Here is a 9940-nt window from a genome sequence, read left to right on the forward strand (position 1 = left end):
AGGTAGATAATTTAATTTTTAAAAAGAATTAAAAATGAAGTCTTTGTCTTCAGAAAATTAATTAGTTACTTATGGGAAAAGAATGACAGTAAAAACAGTTTCTGGTTCCTTGAAAATGCTGTGTTTTTTGTATTTTACATCATTAGTGCAATTTGGATGGTTCTTGGTATGTGTATAGTTCAAAGGTCTTCGTGTTCACATTTTAAAACTAGATAATGACTTCATCTTTAGAGCTTGGTTTCATTATTTTTATTTTATTTTGAACAATGTAGACAGTTCTCTGTTCTCTGCATTTAGAAGTATAAACACTTTAAATCTGTTACTTAATTCTGTAAGTAATTTTTATAATTATGATGTAACTCTATCCTTAAAACATTTAAAATAAACCCTTTATGTGCAACATATGACTGTAAACTCTGTTCTCATGAACAAAACGTAGTGATGTGTTTTCAGATTGTGAAAAAGTAGTTTTTTAAAGTTTTCTAATCAGTACTGAGCAATGTATGCTGATATAATACCTTACAAAATAGGATTACTTGCAAAGCTAAATCTTTATTTGACAAAGGTGAAGCGTAGTGTTTAAATCATATTCCACCAAACACAGAAAAGTTCCCTTTCAGAAGGGGATCACACAGTGCTCTTGTGAAGAGGCATTTATTTCCAGAGCACACAAAGGAGTAATTCAGTGGTGGGAAAATGGAGAAGCATTTGGTAATTGTTAGGTGATAAGTTTGTGTACTTTGACTTACTTTGTTTAATTTTTGTTGTCGTTGGTTTTGTTTTTTAATTACTAAGAAGATCCAAAGCAGATCAGTCAATTAGTAAATAACATCATGATGCTGCAAATTTTCTTAAGCTATAGGAGCTTTTCACACTACTATATGAAGACTTCATTCTTTTATGTTAGTAAAGATAAATTACCAAAGCAGACCATCCATGTTGTATCTTTACTTTATTCATCCCTCTGAGTGGAAAGTATTGAACAGATACCTTGAAATACATGTTTTGTCACCAAATTTAGAAAGCTCATTGAATGTAGGCTGAAGATCTGTGTGTAGCATACTAGCATGCAGTTCAGATGAATACCCAAGCCTCTTCTATTCACTTAGTTTTCTCCTTTTTATTATATGCTGTTGCATGAAAGACTGGTCCATCCAATGTATACCTCTGCCAGTTAGGAGGATCTAAGACTGCTTAGCAGAAGCATCACATTCATGGACTAAGTATGAATCTGCATGAGCTGCCTACATTACATTGTGGTATAAAATATATAAATACTTTGACCATTGCCTGAACTTGTTTTGTGTTGCAGCTGCTGAACCAACCTCAGTTTTGAAGTATGTTTTCATTGAGGAGAATTTAAACAAAATCTTTTTTAAACAAAGACATTTAAATTCTCCATGCTATAGTAATGAAAATTCCCCTTAAATTTTGCATGATTAGGAGGCTACTTACAAGTGTTGGAAATATCCAAATAATTTTGTCAGGACAGTATCTCTGATAAATGCAGATTTTATTCACAATTGCAATGGTGAGCATCCCTCATGCAGGAGTGCCTCTATGGAGGCAGTAGTGCAGCTCTTGTACCTTGTCTCCCTCACGCCTGCCCCCTCCCCCGTTTTCCCATTGGCTGGGTATTCCACTCATACAAAGATTTACAGTTGTTAATTACATTCTGACACTTGCTGATCCATGTGCTGTCCTGTGCCAGTCAGTCACCATCCTGCTTTTTACAAGATGTCTCAGTACTTTCTTATCATGTTGATATGCTGATTCTCTCCAAGGCTTCTTCCATTCTGTGCAGAGGATGCTTCCTATGTTAAACAAAGAGCATCAAGGGGGTGATGCCAGGCCTTCTGGATGCCTCTTCAGGCGCTTCCTTGGGCATGCCATGACTTGTTCTCTGGCTTGATTAATCTCATCAGGATATTCTCGCCTTGTGTATGACAAAATATTACATATATTCATGCTGACTGGACATAAATTGTTGCTAGCTATACAAGTATATTGCTTATTATTTAACTACTCCTCCTTAAATTTTCTATTACTTGGGTCTTGTCTGTCCAGCACCAAATATTAGTAAGGCTCAGAGGTATTTCAGAAGGCTGGACAGGCAGGAGCTGCAGTCTTTGTGCCTATAACCTACTCCATCTACCTAACTTCTGTGATTATAAATTATTTCACCTACATATTGAGCATGCATTCCTGGGGAAGGTTCATCTAAAGGATAAGTGATGAAAACTACCAGAGAGCCCTGAAAAGAACTGCAGAGACTTGTTCTAATTCAGAAACAACATTTGATTCTCACACAAGCAATTCCAATGTGAGTGCCTTGAAAATTGTAATGACAACAGAATCATTAAGGTTGCAGAAGACCTCTAAGATCATCTACTCCAACTATCCGTCTACCACCAACACTGTCCACTAAACAATGTCCCATAGCACCATGCCTACACATTCCTTGAACACCTGGAGGAGCAATGAGTTCAACCACCATTCTGCATAGCTCATTATGGTCCACAGCCACTCTTCTATTGAAGTTTTTTCTTATATCCGACCTTAACCTCTCCTGATGCAACTTGAGCCCTCTGTCAACAGTTTACAGGCTGGCTCGGCCCAGTTCTGTGACTAGTGGGGTGGAGGGATTTCACAAAATCTGCGCCTCCAGGAAAAAAGGGAACAGGGGACCCCAAAATAACTGAAAACAGCGGCAACGATCGGAGAAGAAACAAACTAATTTACTAAATATAGTACCGGAATGCAAGATAACACACTGTAATACAATATAATTAGAATTGAAGCTATAATGAGAGAATGTCTGAAAGGTGGATAGGCCTCACCATAGTGCTGAGGTGAGATGCGCAGTCCAGCTGAGCAGCAGGGAGATGAAAAAGAGCAGACAAAGAAGAGTGCATCAGTTGACCTTGCCAGGAGTTATATCTCCTCTCTGACCGCAAAGCCCCCTGGCAATTTAGTTCTTCGTCTCTTCCAGACTGGTACCCGGAACCGGAGCATTAACAGTTAAACTCCCAGTGTATTACATGATGTTAGGATGTGGAATACCAAAAACCAAAAATCACAAAATCATGACACCCTCTAAATCTGTTGTTAGGTAGGTGGGAGAAAAGGCCAACTTACATCTCACCACAACCTCCTTTCACATAGTTGTAGAGAGCTCCAACTTTCCTGTCTCCCATGGGCATCCTCCAAACTGAACAGTTCCTTCAGATGCTCCTCATGAGACTTGCACTCTAGACCCCTCACCAGCTTTGTTGCTCCTCCCTGGACACACTCCAGGGCCTCAATGTCTTGCTTGTAGTAAGAGGCCCAAAACTGAACACAGAATCCCAGCTGATGCCTCAGCAGAGCTAAGTACAGGGGAATGAATGCCCTGCTCCTGCTGGCAACACTATTTCCGATACAAGCCCAGATGCCACTGGCCTTGGCTGCTTGGGCACACTGCTGGTTCACGCTCAGTTGAACATCGACCAATACCCAATAGACCCAGGCTGGTTTCTTCTACAAAGTCTTCCTGCCGCTCTGTCCCAAGCATGTAGAATTGTCTGGGGTTCTTGCAACAATAGTGCAGGACCAGGCATTTGGTTTTGTTGAACTTTATCCCACTGGCCTCAGCCCAGTGATCCAGCCTGTCCAGATCCTTCTGTAGAGCCTTCCTACCCTCAGACAGATTGAGACTTCCAGCCAACTTGGTGTCACCTGCAAACTTATTGAGTGTGCACTCTATCCTCTCATCCAGATCCTCAATAAACATACTGAACAAAACAGGCCCCAGCACCAACCCCTGGGGAGCACCACTCTGATCCTGGTCCTCCAACTAGTTCTTTACCCAGCAAAGAGTGTACCTGTCCAAGATGTGGGCTGCCAGCTTCTCCAGGAAAATACTCTGGGAGATGGTGTCTAAGTCTTTGCTGAAATCTAGGAAGACTACGTCAACAACCTTTCCCTTATCTACCAGGTAGGTCACTCAATCATAGAAGGAGATCAGGTTGGTCAAACAGAACCTGCCTTTCATGAGCCCATTCTGGCTAGACCTCATACCCCAGCTGTCCCACACATACTGTATGATCTCACTCAAGATGATCTGATCTGTAACCTTCCTGGCACCAAGGTCAGGCTGACAAGCCTGTAGTTTCCCAAACCCTCACAAAACTTCATGTACTTGGAGGTCACATTGGCAAGTCTCCAATCCTCTCACACCTCTTAGATTGACCAGAACCAGAATTGATTGATGTTGGAAGGTGGCTTTGCAATGACCTCTGCAAGCTTCCTCAGCACCCTCAGGTGGATCTGATTTGGCCCCTTCTGGCCGCCTGCTAGGTGGACTAGCAGGACTCTGTCTCAACCTGAATTGTAGCAGGTTTATTCTGTTCCCTATCCAAACTTTCAGGTGAGGGAGTAGAGTATACCCAAGGATGACTTTTACCCCAAGGATATCTGATTTTTAAAGACAGATGTAAAGAAGGCTCTGAAAACATTAGCCTTTTCCTGATTTTTATTCCCTGCCACATCCAGTGAAGGCTGGACATTCTCCATAGCCCTCCACTTACTGCTAATGTATTTGTAAATAAAGTGTTTTGTTCTTTTTTACTACAGTGACCAGGTTGAATTCAAGCTGGTCTTTTGTCTTTTTAATTCTCTCCCTGCACATGCTAACAACTTCTTCGTACTCTCCCCAAGTCGAGTTGCCAATCCCTTCTTTCACAAAATTTAGATTCTTCTTTTCTGGGAGTCTAGTTCCCTTTCCATCCACACAGGTATTCCTCCCCAAAGGCTCATCATCAATATGGAGGTAGGTAGGAATCCTAGCTGGAGCTGCAGATGTAATACTGCTGTACACTTGCAGATGTAATACTGCTGTACACTTGCAGATGTAACACTGCTGTATGCTGGTTCCTTGTCTGTATGAGCAGGCTATATTTTTGGAAAGAAATTACTCCTTGCTTGGTGAGATCGTCAAGGTTAGCTGCTGGATTGCTGCTTCGGCGCAGTCCCAGCCAGAACTGCAGTGACTGATTGCGAGGTATGGGGAGGTTTCGGTCAGTTCCTTCATCCAGGGAACCCCGAGATAGCAGCAGAGAGCGGCTGACGTGAAGTGGGCGTTGCCAGGGCACCGGTTCTGCATGCACGCCCTCTGCCTAGAAAAAGACTTCGGGCGCAGTGACGGAGGATGTGGATCACGTGTGCGGTTCAGACGAGATGAAACGATAAGCCATCTATTCGCTCGACTACACAGGGAGGCGGGCTGTTAACTCGCTGTGAAGAAAGTGATTTTCAGGGCAAAGAGCGGAGCGGATCAGCGAGTAGGCAGGGCGGGGCACCTTGCCATGTAGGAGGCGGCTTAGCACTTAGCACGTAACAGGTCACTTAACAGGTCGCTGGACATACCGAGGCGGAACCGTGGTCACCGCACGGCGACGACCTGCTGCTAAAGGGGACGTGGAGACCCAGACTGAAAGCGTGAACGGCCATGCCGCAGTTCAGGTCTCAGGCTGCAGAGAATGCCTGACCTGTCACTGCTACAGGAGGGCAGCCGAGATACCAGCTGAGTGCGGTGTGAGCAGGTGGATGATCTGCTCAGCCTGGTGGTAGCGCTAAAGGAGGAAGTAGAAAGCCTGAGGAGCATCAGGGATCATGGGAAGGGGATCAATTGGTGGAGTCGCCCTCTGCCATCCCTACAGGAAGGGTGCGGGGGAGATGCTCCTCAAGCAGTGGATCTGCTGTCTCATAGTCGGGTGGGAAGTGGCGACCTCAAAGACAGTGAGGGATGGAAACAAGTCCCTGTTTGGGGCAACGAGCGGACTGCCCCTCAGCATGTCCCACCTTTCCAGGTGCCCTTACATAACAGGTATGAGGCTCTGGAGCTGAACAGACTGGGGGATGTTGGTGAAAGCCCATCTGTTCAGGAGAGGTTGCCCAAGGCTAGTCAATCTGCTCCCCGTTTTATATGCTGCTCTAATCCATCCCACAGGGAGGTGTATTGCCTGCCTGGTGCCCAGGTGTGAGATGTTGCTAGGAACATCACATGCCTGGTTAATCCCTCAGATTATTATCCATTACTGGTTTTCCACATTGGAAGTGAAGAGGTAGGCAAAATAAGGGACTTCAAGGCTCTAGGAGGACTTGTGAAGGGATTGGGAGCCCAAGTTGTGTTTTCTGTTCTCTTGGTTGGCCACTGGGATCTGCACAAAAGGAGGGTGGACACACTGGATGAATGACTTTGCAAATGCTATTGTACTCAGGGTTTTGGGTACTATGGCTTGGGACACAGCCCTGAGAAAGGGGAAATGCTGATGATAGGTGGGAGCTGACTTGGCTAGAAGAGCTATAAATATTCTTGGCAACAAGCTGGCTGGCTGATTAGCAGGGCTTTAAACTAGATATGATGGGGGAAGGGGGTGTAACTAGGTGACAGAGAAGTGCGTGACAGTGTTCCCACTGTCACCTTGGTAGGTGGTAAGGAAAAACTCCAGACTTGTTCTGGAGGTACTTGGGAGGGCTCCTCTGAGAAGGCGACAAGGCCAGTAGCTAAGCTGAAGTGCCTCTATATCAATGCGTGCAGCATGGGAAATAAACAGGAGAAGTTAGAAACTGTGGCATAATTGGGAAAGTATGACCTAATTGCTGTCACAGAAACATGGTGGGACGAATCCCATGATTGGAATACCTCGATTGAGGACTGCAGGCTTCTCAGAAGGGATAGACAAGGTAGGAGGGGTGGCAGAGTTGCCCTTTATGTTAGGAAATGGATAGAGTATGAAGAGCTGTGTCTGAGGAATGGCCATGATTAGGTCGGGAGCTTGTGGGTAAAAATCAAAGATCAATCCAGTAAGGGGCAGCTAGTGACTGGAACCTGCTACAGGCCACCTGATCAGGAGGAGGCTGTTGACGATGCCTTCTTGCTTCAGCTGGAGGAGGTGTTGTGCTCACAGGCTCTTGTCCTGATGGAGGATTCCAACCACCTGGATATCTGCTGGGATAGCGGAATAGCAGGTGGCAGACAATCCAGGAGATTCCTGGAATCTGTCGAGGACAACTTCCTGGTCCAGGTAATAGATGGACCAACCTGAGGTGAAACCTTACTGGCCCAGGTGCTCACCAATGCAGAGGAGAGCATTAGAGAGGTTAAGATTGGAGGCAGCCTGGGCTGTAGTGACCATGCCCTGGTGGAGTTTGTGATCTTGAAGAATGAGGGCATGAGAACAAGCAGAGCTAGGACCCCATGCTTTAGTAGAGCAAACTTCTGGCTGCTCAAGGAACTGCTGAGTGGGATCCCCTGGGAAACTGTCCTTAAGGGCATGGGCACAGAACAAAGTTGGCAGCTCTTTAAGGACAGCCTTCTGAGAGTGCAATGGCTCTCCATCTCCCAGCAGAAAAAGCCAAACAGGGGAGGCAGGCAACCATCATGGCTGTGCAAGGACCCGCAGCTTAAACTGAGAGAAAAGAGGCAAATGTACAGAAAGTAGAAGCAGGGTTATGTATCCTGAGAGGAACACAGGGCTGTTGTCCATGTGTGTAGAGATAGGATTAGGAAAGCCAAGGCGCAGATGGAGCTGAACTTGGTGAGGGATGTGAAAGATAACAAGAAGGGGTTCTACAGGTACGTAGGCAGGAGGAGATAGGCCAAGGAGAGTGTTCACCCTCTGATGAAAGGCAATGGGGAGCTGGCTTCCTCAGACATAGAGAAAGCAGAGGTACTGGATGAGTACTTTGCCTCAGTCTTCACGGGTGGTCAGGCTTCCCATTTCTGCCAGGGCCCTGAGCCTTTACGTGAGGGTGCGGGGAATGGTTTCTGTCCCACTTAATGGGGGAAAAGTCGAGTCCTCCTCTTGAAATTGAATGTGTGTAAGTCCATGGGGCAGGATGATATCCATCCTAGGGTTCTGAAAGAGGTGGCTGATGTGGTTGCCAAACCGCTCTCTGTCATATTTGAAAAATCATGGCTGTCTGGTGAAGTCCCCAGTGACTGGAAAAAGGGAGACATTACTCCTCTTTTTAAGAAAGGGAGAAAGGAAAACCTGGGGAACTACAGGCCTGTGAGCCTCACCTCTGTGCCTGGGGACATCATGGAGCAGATCCTCCTAGAAGCTATGTTAAGGCACATACGAGACAAACAGGTGATTCAAGACGGCCAGCATGGCTTCATTAAGGACAGATTGTGCCTGACCAATCAGGTGGCCTTCTATGATGGAGTGATGGCTTCAGTAGATGGGGGAGGGGCGATGGATGTACCTGGGCTTCTGCAAAGTCTTTGCTGTGGTCCCTTATCACATCCTTTTCTCTAAATTGAAGAGGTGTTGAGTTGAGGGATGGACTATTTGATGGATAACAAATTGGCTGGCTGGACGCAGCCAAAGGGTTGTGATCAGTGGTTCTGTGTTAGGGTGGAGGCTGGTCACAAGCGGTGTCCCACAAGGGTCAGTCCTGGAACCAGTGCTCTTCACCACTTTCTTCAGTGACATGGACAATGGCATTGGGAGCACCCTCAGCAAGTTTGGAGATGACACCACGTTGAGTGAGCTACTGTTTTCAGTGCAGGCAGACTGCATTGTTTTTAGGAAGGAATAAGCTTTTATAAGACTGTTTTGGAGGAGTTTGGTTTGCTGTGATTTAAGATAATTAAGGACTCAAAAGAGATGTAAGAATGGGGTTAAGAAAATGGCCGTTACACTATTTTTTCCTTAATAATAACAAATATTAACTTTTTGCACAAAGATCAACTTTTTCCATCTTATTTGTGGAGTTGCCTCATTTTTTCTTAAGAATGTTCCAAAATAAGCACAACTTAAAGTACGCTTCAGTTCAAGTTGTATCATTGCAATTTCACGTAACCAGCTGCTGCTAGGGGAGGGAGATCTGAGTTTGGGTATTTTTGTTTGCAGAAACGACATTTGATTCCCACAATATGTTATCAAAATTGTTTTTCTCCTAGAACAAAAATATATCATCATACCAGACATTCTGAAGGAAACAATTCCATCTCAACTGGAACTAAAACTGTGACCCATTTGTTTGTGTTTTCTGGTCTCAGCTAATGAAGCAGCGCAGCAAATTTCACAGGCCTAAGGATCTATATGAATATCCAGTATGTATTTTAGTTGACAGACAGTATCAGGTAACATTGGATCTTTTTGGTTCAGTAATCTCTTTATGTGCTGGTCTCATGTGCTCACAGGTTAGTGTTGTTGGAATCAAGTGTTATTTCTGCATTAGAATCGGATAATTTTTTTTTACTTCATGGTCTCCACTGCCATCGTTCTTTTGGGGAGTCTTTCTGCTTTACTTGATGATGGTCTCTGATAGGCTGCATCACTTTTCCTGTACATGAGCCTTCCCCCAGAATGCACACTCAGTATATAGGTGTATATATGTATATTTTATCATACACAAGGTGAGAATATCCTGCATGAGATTGATCAAACCAGAAAACAAGTCATGGCGTGCCCAAGGAAGCGCCTGAAGAAGCATCTGGAAGGCCTGGCAGCCTCCCATGCCCTGGCTCTTTTTGTTTAATGAAGACTTTGAAGAAAACCACCTTATCAATACAAGAAGAGCACTGAGACATCTTGGAAACAGCAGGATGGCTACTGACTGACACCAGGTAACACCCCAATTAACAAATGTAAACTTTGATAAGATTGTGAACTAGGAGTACCCAGCCAATGAGGAAACGGGAGGGGGGTGGGGATGGGCACAGGGAGAAACAAGGTACAAAAGCTGTCACTGTGTCCTAGTCCTACGGGCACTCCCGCCATTGCAATTGCAAATAGAATCTGCTTTTATCAGAGATACTATCCTGACAAAAATTATTTGGATATTTCCAACATGTATCACCCCATACCAAATCACCTTGAGATACAAAAGGGGCATTCCCATCCTTCCCCATTACTTACCACATACACCCAGGTCCTTGAGCAAAAGC

Source organism: Lagopus leucura, unplaced genomic scaffold, assembly GCF_019238085.1.
Source record: "Lagopus leucura isolate 7727_CA_CO unplaced genomic scaffold, USGS_WTPT01 Super-Scaffold_774, whole genome shotgun sequence".
Classification (NCBI taxonomy): domain Eukaryota; kingdom Metazoa; phylum Chordata; class Aves; order Galliformes; family Phasianidae; genus Lagopus; species Lagopus leucura.